Genomic DNA, 12,085 nt, shown 5'->3' on the forward strand with positions numbered 1-12,085 from the left:
CAAATGATGCAAATAGCAACCTTCCTAATGACTTAATGGATCATAGGATTCTAGAGCTCAAGTTGGAAAGGAATTAGGGGCATCTAGTTCAACCCCTGCTTTGTACAGATGAGAAAATAAAGCCTTGGTAAATTAAATGATTATATTTATATTATATTATATTATATTATATTATATTATATTATATTATATTATATTATATTATATTATTACATATATACAAGCAGTGCCAGAGTGTGATTTGAACCCAGTCTTCTAACACCAAAGCTATTACTTATTAATTCAATAAGCAGCTTGAAACACTTAGAAATTAAGTGATATATTAATAGTCACAATAGCTAGAAGAAGAAACTGAACCCAAGACTTTCTAATTCCAAGTCCCACAGTCTATCCCTATGGGTGGATCCACTGCCTAAAATGGAAATATCATATGTGAAAAGCTAGGTCCCAATTTTGTGTGAATAATGGATCTCCTGAAATGGTTGTGGATGTGCAAAATTGTTACTGTTTCAAGATACAATTATGTAAAATATGATAATTGGATCTAGCCTGATGGAAATAGCATAAATTTGAATATTGTGATTAATTCAAGAGGGATTCCTTATTTGTCTCAATAGGGACATGGCTATTATTTCTTTTCCATGCAAAAAGTATTGAAATCCTACTATAGAGAATACACAGTGCTAGACATTATAGAAGGTATATAGAAAAATAACACACAGTCCCTTGCCTTCAAGGAGGTTACATTTAGTAAGATATAGATACAGATACAAAAATAGAATACAAATTAGAATATTCTAAGTAAACTTTTTTCTGGAAGGGGGAAACAAAGGAGATTTAATGGAGAAGATGGGATTCAAGATTAACCTTCAATGGTGTTTAAGCTATAAATAGATGATAAGAGATTAAGAAGAGAGGACATTCTAGAGATCGCTAATAACTTGAGCAACGACTCAGAAGCCAGAAAATGAAGGATTACATTCAGAGAAGTTTGAGTAATATTGTGTAATAATAATAGCTTATACTTACTTCACTGTTTACACACACTTTGCTCACAATTCTGTGAGGGAGGCAGGATAGGTTTTAGCAGTCCCATTTTATAGATGAGGAAAGCATGTAACAACAAAAACAAAGGATGCAGGTGAATTTGGTCTGGATCAAGAGATGAGGACAGTGAAGTAGGTCAGAGGTGACTAAAAGAGACAATAGCTGGCAACCAAAAAGAGCAGTGTTTGACAAAATCGACATGATGGAATTGGCCTGCATGAAAGATTACTTTGGCAGTGATACGAGGCACTGATTGATGGCACAAGAGGCTGGAGCAGTCATCTATGACAGTCAACCACAGCCCTGGCCAAAAGGACCATTTATGTGTTGACTTTCATTTCTCCTGTTTTCTGATTTCTGATATAGAGCATAAAGTCAGCAATTACTTGCATTTTTTTAAGAAATCACTCAAGCCAACAAGATAATACTTTTCACTTCCTCCTTCCGAACAAACTTAATCCTACTATATATGATGATGAAAAGCTTGCTTTAAATTTTTAATTATTTTGTAAATAATCTACCTGAAGCTGATATTAATGAATATTAATCCTAGGTTAGCTACTTTTGTGGGCACAGCACCAAGATCTACCCACCCATGCCTTTGGGTAATTGTTAGGTTTCAAATTGGAGGGACCTTAGCTTCAATCTCAAAACTGCCTCTGCAGACTAATCCTTACAAGAGGTTTTTGTTGTTTTTTTTAATCGCATTAATAAAAGAGAAAAAAAAATTAGAGAGAAACATCCTATGCAGAGAAGAGCCAGGAGTTAAATAATTACAGTATAGGGAAGATTTTTATAAAAATATAAACACTGACAACAACAACCGAAAAAGCCAATGAAACATCATTTTTCCATGCGTAATTAGCCCATTAGAAAATCAAATATGATTGAAAAACTGTCTGGAACTGACTGAGGAACATTAAGTAAAAAGTCATCTTTCCATTAAAAAAGTCATATTTCAGTGATACACAAATGCCACATCCCTAAATCGGAGCAGAATGTAAAGAGTGTGTCTTCCTCTCGGTAAGGAACACTGTGGAAGCCAGTCTGTGGGACAGGATATTATTTATAGGTAGCCAGAAACATTCCTAATTCATCTTGGGAAAGATCAGCAGCCTTGTAAGTAATGGATGAATGATTAATAACCTGTATACAGAGCACTTTTCACTGATGGGAAGGTGTTCTCTGGGCTGGAGTGGGAATGGAGGGGCGTGGGGTGGACCACCAATATTTAAGTCAGTCTGTTAGATCTCATCAGTGGAATGGTCTTCTTTGAACAATGCTTTAATCAAAGCAGGTTGATCTCGAGTTCATGAAAATGTTTCATTTTCAAACCACTGGAGTTTTATGGGGTTTTCTACCCCATTTTACTGGAGCCTTGTAAATCTTGTGAAATACTGGAATGTCTAGACCATAAAATTTTGCCATTTAAACATGTTCTCTGTGGTGACGTCTCAACCTGATGCAAGAATGGTTCTGTAGAGGTCTGTGGGGAAGTCCCCCCCCACTCCAAATATATCCCACCATACCTGGCTTAAAAGAAGACTTACAGAGGATTCAATCTGTCATAAAATATGTTTCATTTTTTCCAAAATGTGCATTTTTCCAAAAGAGTGGAACTAGCCGGTAGACTAGCAAACCCCTTCTCATTCTTTTCTAGTCTAGTCTCTTTCTGAAAGAGGAGAGCTAAAGAGGCTATGAGCAAAACTGACCACCAAATGCAACCAAAATGAGAAATTTTAAATTGATGGACTACAGCTCTGGCAGATAATCCACCTTTGCTTAAGGTGAAATTTATCCTAAGGGTAGACTAGCTCCTATTAATTAATACATGAAATTATATTCATTAGAGTGTAAGCTCCTTGAGGGCAAAGATCACCTTTCTTCCTGCTTTTATTTGTATTCCCAGCACTCAGCACAATGACTGGCATAAGGTAACCTTTAATACTTATTGACTTGTAGACACTAGGCAGCTAGTGGTAAAATGGATGGAGTTCTGGACTTGGAAACAGGAACACTTACTCATCAGAACAGCTGCCAACATTCTACTCCAATTCTAAACACAATCTCTGATTGTTCCTTCAGGGGCCTTTCATTATTTTAATATTTCTATTGATTATACGATTTCTCTGTCCTTTAAACTCCTTGAAGGCAGTAGAAGGAAGCCATTTGTAGTAAGCAACTAGATGTTGCAATGCATGGAGTGTTGACCTTGGAATCAGGAAAATCTGAGTTCAAATCCTGCCTCAGATAGTCATCATCTTTGTAACACTGCACAAGAAGATACTTCATCTCTTTTGACTTCAGTTTCTTCATTTATAAAGTGGGATTGTTGGGAGGACCACGTGTGAAGCACTATCTAAAACACAGCTGACTATTAACCATGCCCAACAATGTCAGAATTGTGATTTTTGGTGCTGCATATGTCAGATCATGCTACTCTCCTAAAGATTTTTTCTTTTTTTTCATAACTTTACCTTCTGTCTTAGAATTGATACCAAGTATTGGTTCTAAGTCAGAAGAGCAGTAAGGGCTAGGCAAATGGGGTTAAGTGATTTACCCAGGGACACACAGCTAGAATGTACCCCTCTAAAAAACCATTTCCAATGCATGGATGACCATGGGTGACTTGGACTAATCATTTAATAATAATTTCATGCTTTCATTGGAAAAGACACTTTTTTATCTAAAATGTGAGCTTTTCTTCAACATCATCATCATCATATATTCTATTCATCAGATTTGAAATCCTTGTGTCAATAGTAGTCAAAACAGACTTCTCCTCCCAGGTCCTGAATCTCTTCTGCAAATGGAGTTAATAATAATTCTTATTTACAAGGCACTTAGATTCTATCTAGGACTGTGCTGGAATAATGAGCTGAATCTAACAGGCGATAACTAATAGTGATAAATATGAAATCCTACACTTAAGTTGACAAACTACAAGGAGAAAAGTAATTAAGTGAAGGTTGGGGAAGATGAAATGTTGTCCTGGAAGAATACTAGAGACCAGCAGGACAGAAGGAAGAAAATGATGAGGAGTCAGGAGAACAGATCACTGGAACACAGATGTAATATATTGTATTCAGGATGGAAAACTTTAATTGTTTGGACAGACTGCAAGAGCTATTATTCTCTCTGCCTGAGGCAGGATAGCTAATAATTTGATGGATATATTAATGCCAAAATATTCCTTCAAAATGTGGAAAAAATAGCAAAGAGAATTACTGTTATAGAATTAGTAAGGAGAAGCTGGTTCCTGAAGTAAAAAAGTGGAAAAGTGATTGAAAAGATAGCTATAATCCAATATAAATATTCAGGTTACAAAAAAGTAGGATTCAAAAAGGTTCAGAGTATAGAGTACATAAAAAGTATACATAGCCTACTATTATATGAGGGAAGTTTGCCCAGGAAAGATGGGAAATTTCAGATAACAAAATTCTTTTTTTATATATATAATGAAATCCTTAAGAAAATATTTCAATAAGAAGAAAAAGGAGAAATATCTAAAGGGAATGGTATGGACATATAGGGAACTTGATTAACAAGATTTACAAAGTGTAAAAAAGGTAGAAAAAGTATAGCACAGTATTATGAAGCATATTGTCAAGGCAGCTAAGTGGCTCAGGTCTAGAGACGAGAGGTCCTGGGTTCAAATTTAACTTCAGTTACTTCCTAGCTTTGTGACTCTGGGCAAGTTACTTAAGCCATATTGCCTAGCCCTTACTGCTCTTCTTCCTTGGAATCCATAGTTAGTATTGATTCTAAGAAGGAAGGTAAGGGTGCACAGACACACATACACACACACACACACACACACACACACACACACACACATACACATATATATATATATATATATATATATATATAATTTATGCATGTGTTCATGTAAATATTGTTAGAAGGAACAAAACTCCAAATAAGTTGTTAGTGGTGTTAAATGTAAAGGCCATCAAGAAGGGTGATATTTGTTCATTTAGTATTTTAACTTGCAAATGGGGAAAAGGAGGATCAGAGAAGGGATACAGCTGCTTCCTGGATGGAAAGAAGGAAGGAAGGAAGGAAGGAAGGAAGGAAGGAAGGAAGGAAGGAAGGAAGGAAGGAGACAGTTGCTGAGCCATTCTCGGTGATCTTTGAAACATCAATCAATCAACATTTCTTAGAGAATCTCTTCATGGGGGACAGGAGGCAAGCCACAGTATTGGAGAAATGTCCTGATATTTTTTAAGTATGAGAAAAGAGGATTAAACAAACTAACAGATAAAACCTGATTTTGATTCCTGGTGGAACTCTAGAACATATTCTTTAAATAGTTATTACACAGTGATAAAAGGAAATGGAATCAATGAAAATCAAGCAAGTTTTCATCAAGAACAAGTAATGTCAGATTAAGCTAATTTCCTTTTTTAAGAAGGATCCTAGACTTGTAGATTGAGGGATGCTAGTTTACCTAGATTTTAACATAGCCTTTGACAAAGTCTCTATGTCTTTTCTTAGGATCAAGACAAAGAATTGGGGGTTAGTTGATCATACAATTAGGTAGATCCAAAATCAGATGAAAGGCTAGATCCAAGGAGGGATTGCTAATAACTTTAGGTCAACTTGGACAGAAATCTCTAGTGCACAGCAACAAGGACATCTCTTTAGCCCTACATAAAATTCAACAGTTTTATCAATGTATTGGATAAAGGGATAGTTGTCTTATTTATCAGTTTGAAGAGGCAAAAACTGGAAAGAACATGTTGGTTACACATTGCTTGATCTTTTCATTTCTATCTCTATAACATCTTTTACATCTGATAACCTCTTTACTCACACAGCCACTACCCTCTTCCAGTCCTTCCTCATTTCTTGCCAGTACTTTAAAAATATCCTTCTGATACCTCAAATCTCTCCACTTCAATACATTCTCCATGCAGTTACCGAGGTGATTTTTCTAAAACACAAATACCATCATGTCACTTGCTTAATCAATAAACTTCAGTGACTCTATTAATTATAGTAACAAATATAAATTCTTCTATTTAGCATTTAAAGCTCCTTGCCACCTGGCCCAAATCTACCTTTCCAGTCTTATTAAATATTTTTCCCTTCTCACATTCCATGATCCAGCCAAATTAGCATTTTATTGCTCCTTATATGAGATATTCCATCATCCATCTCTGTTGCTAAGTCAATATTCCTGCCTTCACAAAAATCTCTCCTATAAATTCCCTTCTCCCTACTCACATAGTCACCACCCTAACATAAACCTTCATCAAAACACATATGGACTTCTGCGATAGTCTTCTAATTGGTATCTCTAATTCTGGGTTCTCTCCATTCCAATTTGTACTTCACTCACCCGGCAAAGTGACCTTCCAGATCTAACCATGCCACCTTCCAAAATTCTAGTGACTGAGCATTCCTTCCAGGAACAAATACAAAATCCTCTGTTTCGCCTTTAAAGCCTGTCACAACCTGGCTCCTTTCTACCTTTCCAGGCTTTCTGCACTTTACTTTCTTTCACATATTCTAAGACACAACAACACTGGCTTTGTTGATCCTCAGATATGACACTCCATCTCCTGACATTAACAAGCTGAAGATTACCCAAATGCAGGTGACCAGAATGATGAAGGGCCCTAAATCCATGGTACATGAAGATTAGTTGAAGAAACTGGACATGTTTAGCCTGGAGAAAACTGAATGGAGTCATGATAGCTGTGTCCAAGTAATTGAAAGACTATCAGGTGAGGAGAAATTAGACTTTGTTCTGCTTGACTTCAGAGGACATAACAAGGAGCAATGGAGAGAAAAAATAAAACTTTATAGAAAAAAAAATTATAACAAAAAAAAGTAAATTTTTGCACCACCTAAAAGTATAATATGCTGCTTCGAGGCCACCATCACTGGAAGTCTTAATCAAAAGCTAGACAGATGTATTGTTGAGAGGATTCTTGTTCAGGTATGGATCACAATAGATGATCTTTGAAATGACTCCGTCTCTAATTCTGTTTTTTACTACCCTACCTCTTCTATGTTATCACATATTACCCTTTTCACAAACTATATTCTAGAGAAACTCTAATGTTCAATGTCCCTCTCCCCCAACAGTTGAAAAGTTGTTTTTCCTCCTTCTCCATGTTTATGTCATATTTCCTTACTGGATAGTAAGCTCCCTGAGGCCAGGGACTGTTTTCTCATTTAAAATTTGTTTCTAAATAAATAAATGAACTTTGTTTCTCTCAGCACTCTGCATGGTGTTCTGTGCATTCACACAATGGGTGAATGAATAAATTCACTTCATGGATTCATGGAGGTCAGTTAAGAAGTTAACAGAAGAGGTATTATCCATAAATAACTTGCATCTTCACCTCAAAAAGACCAGCTTCAATCTTGAAAATTACTCATTATATATATTGGCTCACTTTGCACTCCCTAAGAGAAAATCTAAATTTGACTCATTTTTTAACTCTCTTCTAAGTCCTCAGTTCTTCTGCAAACATTGGGTTGCTAATAAATATTTATTATATGTATTAAAAGGCATGTGAAGATCAATAATAGGTATGGTAAAGTTGTATAGTAGATAGAGTGCTAGTCCTGTAGTCAGGAAGACTCTTTCTTAAGATTAAATCTGGCATCAGACATTAGCTGTGTGACCCTGGGCGAGTCACTTGCCCCTATTTGCCTCAGTTTCCTCATCTGAAAATAAGCTAGAGAAGGAAATGGCAAGCCACTCTAGTATCTTTGCCAAGAAAATCCCAAATGAGGTCACAGAGAGTCAAACATGCTTTAAAGTTTGTAAAGCACTTTACAAATACTCTCACTTTTTCCTCATACCAACTCTGAAAGGTTAAGTGCTATTATTGTTCCCATCTTACAGGTGAAATTAAATAAGAGGGAGGTTAAGTTACTTGCATAGAGTTATACACCTAGTGTCTGAGTTTACATTATGTCAGGATGCCATCAAGTCATGGACTAAAAGGGCTACGTGGGCACCTGGAGTTTTGACTTCCCAGAGAGGCTGGTGGAAGTTCCTGAGGTGGGTGATGTATCTGCAAATGAGGATTCCAGACCCAGACTGTACAACCAAAGAGCCCCAATAGGAGCGATATCATTGACCATAAGAGAAGGTAACCAAGCAGTAGCATGTTCTCTTGTGCTTGGAACTCCTTCTGAACAGGAGCTAGAGCAAGAGCTCTCTCTTTTCTCTGTAACACTTAATTCTGCTGGGAACTGGATCTGGGAAAGCATAGAAGCAATTTACTTTTTTTAATTAGAACAACCTGGTAATATTTCTCTCTCTCTCTCTCTCTCTCTCTCTCTCTCTCTCTCTCTCTCTCTCTCTCTCTCTCTCTCTCTCCTTTTTCCTCTCTCCTCTCTCTTTCTCCTCTCTCCTCTCTCTTCCTCTCCCCTTCTCTCCCTCCAACTTTTACCAATAAATAATTATAAATTACTATATAGTCTCCAATAAAATTTTAATCATTATACCAGTTCACAAGAATTTATTTGTAACCAACATCCAAATGAGTTCTTTTTTCTTGCTTTTCTCTTCTATCCCTTCAATGCATCAGTGGCACAATCCTAGAACCAAGTGACCAAGTCACTCCCTCACATACTGCTATCACATATACCAGGGACAAGTTCAGTGGCAGATGTCTTCCTCCTTCTCTCTGGGTCTTATACTCCCTTGCCTTAGCAGTTCCTATCATCTATCAGCACAGACAGGTAGTCTTCTTGGCTCCTGCAGTCAAGATACTAAGGAGTACAATAATTGCTTCCTTTCAACTATGTTTAAGTGTTATTATGGAGGGAAAAAAAGATTAGACTTGTTCTGCTTGGGACCAGAGGGCAGAATTAGCAACAATGGGAGGAAGCTGAGGAGAGGCAGTTTTGGCTTGATATAATGAAATATTTCCTTAGAGTTAAGCCTATTCAGAATAGGAATTGACTACCTTAAGAGGTAGTAAGTCCTCCATCATCAGAGGACTTCAAGCAGAATCTACACAGCTACTTCCTGGGAATGTTATAGTAGATGGGATTCCTATACAGGTATGGGTTTAAGTGGATTGATTGCCTCTGATGTGCTCTCCACATAGATGGTGGGCTTCTTCTGGGACTTGTTCATAGTAAATCCATGAGGGTTTCTAGGCTGAAGCTGTCTGAACCAAAACAATTGGCCCGGTATTCTAGGACTCCAGCTGCATGGTGTACTTCTTATTTGTCCAGACCTGGTTCTGGCTCTACCATTCCTTTCAATTAGAATCAATGAAGTTTTATTATGGATCTGCTTGATGGAAGGATTGACCCTAATCACTATCATTAAACCAAAAGAAGTATCTGCTACTCAGAGAGTCAGGTTAAATATAGACTTGAAATAGGGGTTCCCTGGTTTCCAGTACAATGTTCTTCCTACTACCCTATAATGCTTCTTATGTCCACATACAGAACTTATTTGATGATACAATACTATGGGCATATACACATACACATAAACTGACAACAGAGCAAGAAAGAAATTTGACAAAAAAAACGGATTTACAGAAGTAACCTTTCTTGTATTGAGTAGTATTATCAGTCAGTCAGTCAACAAGAATTTAGTAAAAATTTACTATATACCAAGCTAGACTCTGTGCTCAGTCTTAGGGATAAAAAGATATTTAATAGCAAAAGACAGTACCTACCCTCAAGGAGTTTGGTGTTGTTTAAATAAATCACGTTCTATTATTCAATGCAATCATATCAACTAAAGAACACTTGAAAATCAAACAAGCAGCTTTTCTTCCGGTCATTTTCCAGTGGATCACAGTAGGATGTTTTGAGCAAATGACCTTAGAGATGACCTCCTATGCCATCATTTAAGAGATGAGGTCATTTAGGCTTACAGAAGCTAACTGACCTCACCCAGGGTCAACAGGTAAATAAATAGCAAAGCCAGGACTTGAATGAGAAGTTCTAATTCCAAGTCTGGTGATCTTTTTACTCTTTCCCATGATCCAATCATGAAGATGGCTAAAATTATCAAAGAAACCACTCCATTTATCAATACTATCAATTATCCAGCATTTAACCTACTCAAAAAGTTCATCTATTCTTTCATTGAGTATTTATTAAGCTTTTGCTGAGTGCCAAGAACTGTGTTAGGCATGAGTGATACAAAGTCAAAAACTAATTAACACCAACATAGGTTAAAATCAATACAAAGCACTCACCAAATAATTGGGGTCAGGGCATTAGCAGCTGGGAATACCAATATAGTTTTCATGTTGAAGACATCATTTGACCTGAGACTTCATTGGCATTCCAAGAGCCAGAAGTGAAGAGGGAAAGAGGCACTGGAGTCCGGTCATGGCAAAGGCCACAGGGAACAGGGAAAAATATCAGAGGATAAAGTGAAAATTATTACACCCAAGAATGGAAAAAGAACAAAACTCTAGAAATCTCCCAAATAGTGTTGATTCTAGAAAAAGCAAGATTATTGCTCTGTAAACATAGCTGAACTTTAGCATGTAGTTGATTGAGGTCCTGAAATGCCTTTTGGTTCAGATAGCCTCAGGTGAATAGGATGGACCAGTTTTATAGAAGTGTCCTCATTATATCTAGACATGGCCTTGAACAACAGGAACTAATAAAATGGATCAAGTGGTCTAATGATAGTGATCAGGGTCAATCTTTCCATCCAGTAAGCATCAAAGCACACCTATAATAAAACTTCATTGATTCTGTCTGAAAGGGGAGGTGGGGCAGGAACCAGGTCTGAATTAATAAGTGCAAATTACTAAATACTTTTGAAAAAATTCAGCTTGACTATTTTCAAGTACAGACTAGATAGGAACAAGAGACTAAAAGTCCTGAATGATATGTTTGAGGTATCACCAATCCTTAAATTTAGACAATCCAAATTCATAAAATTTTACTATAACTTTCTTAAGAAAGTATTTTCTGTAAAAAATCAAAAGACAACATCTGTTCTTAAGATGGACATTTTGAAATGAGCAAAGTAATATGCCACTACACCAAAAATATCAGCTCCTCTCTCTTTTTTATTACAGGGGTCATCTGATGCTCTCTAAGCAAAACTACTTTGCTGAGAAATTTCATAGTATTCTTAATTTATCAGATTTGCAAAGCATTAAAAATGCACCTCTTCAAAACATCCAACACTGAAAATTTTGATTCTATATTTACTCGGCAACCTTCTGTAGTGCAACTAGAGTTCATGAATGGATCTATACACCAAGAAGAGATTTGAAACCAGACTCTTAATACCTGAAATACACATTAAAGATCATCTTATTCATTCTCTTGCTTTTGCAGNTCTCTCTCTCTCTCTCTCTCTCTCTCTCTCTCTCTCTCTCTCTCTCTCTCTCTCTCTCTCTCTCCTTTTTCCTCTCTCCTCTCTCTTTCTCCTCTCTCCTCTCTCTTCCTCTCCCCTTCTCTCCCTCCAACTTTTACCAATAAATAATTATAAATTACTATATAGTCTCCAATAAAATTTTAATCATTATACCAGTTCACAAGAATTTATTTGTAACCAACATCCAAATGAGTTCTTTTTTCTTGCTTTTCTCTTCTATCCCTTCAATGCATCAGTGGCACAATCCTAGAACCAAGTGACCAAGTCACTCCCTCACATACTGCTATCACATATACCAGGGACAAGTTCAGTGGCAGATGTCTTCCTCCTTCTCTCTGGGTCTTATACTCCCTTGCCTTAGCAGTTCCTATCATCTATCAGCACAGACAGGTAGTCTTCTTGGCTCCTGCAGTCAAGATACTAAGGAGTACAATAATTGCTTCCTTTCAACTATGTTTAAGTGTTATTATGGAGGGAAAAAAAGATTAGACTTGTTCTGCTTGGGACCAGAGGGCAGAATTAGCAACAATGGGAGGAAGCTGAGGAGAGGCAGTTTTGGCTTGATATAATGAAATATTTCCTTAGAGTTAAGCCTATTCAGAATAGGAATTGACTACCTTAAGAGGTAGTAAGTCCTCCATCATCAGAGGACTTCAAGCAGAATCTACACAGCTACTTCCTGGGAATGTTATAGTA

Source organism: Gracilinanus agilis, chromosome 1, assembly GCF_016433145.1.
Source record: "Gracilinanus agilis isolate LMUSP501 chromosome 1, AgileGrace, whole genome shotgun sequence".
In the NCBI taxonomy this organism is placed as follows: domain Eukaryota; kingdom Metazoa; phylum Chordata; class Mammalia; order Didelphimorphia; family Didelphidae; genus Gracilinanus; species Gracilinanus agilis.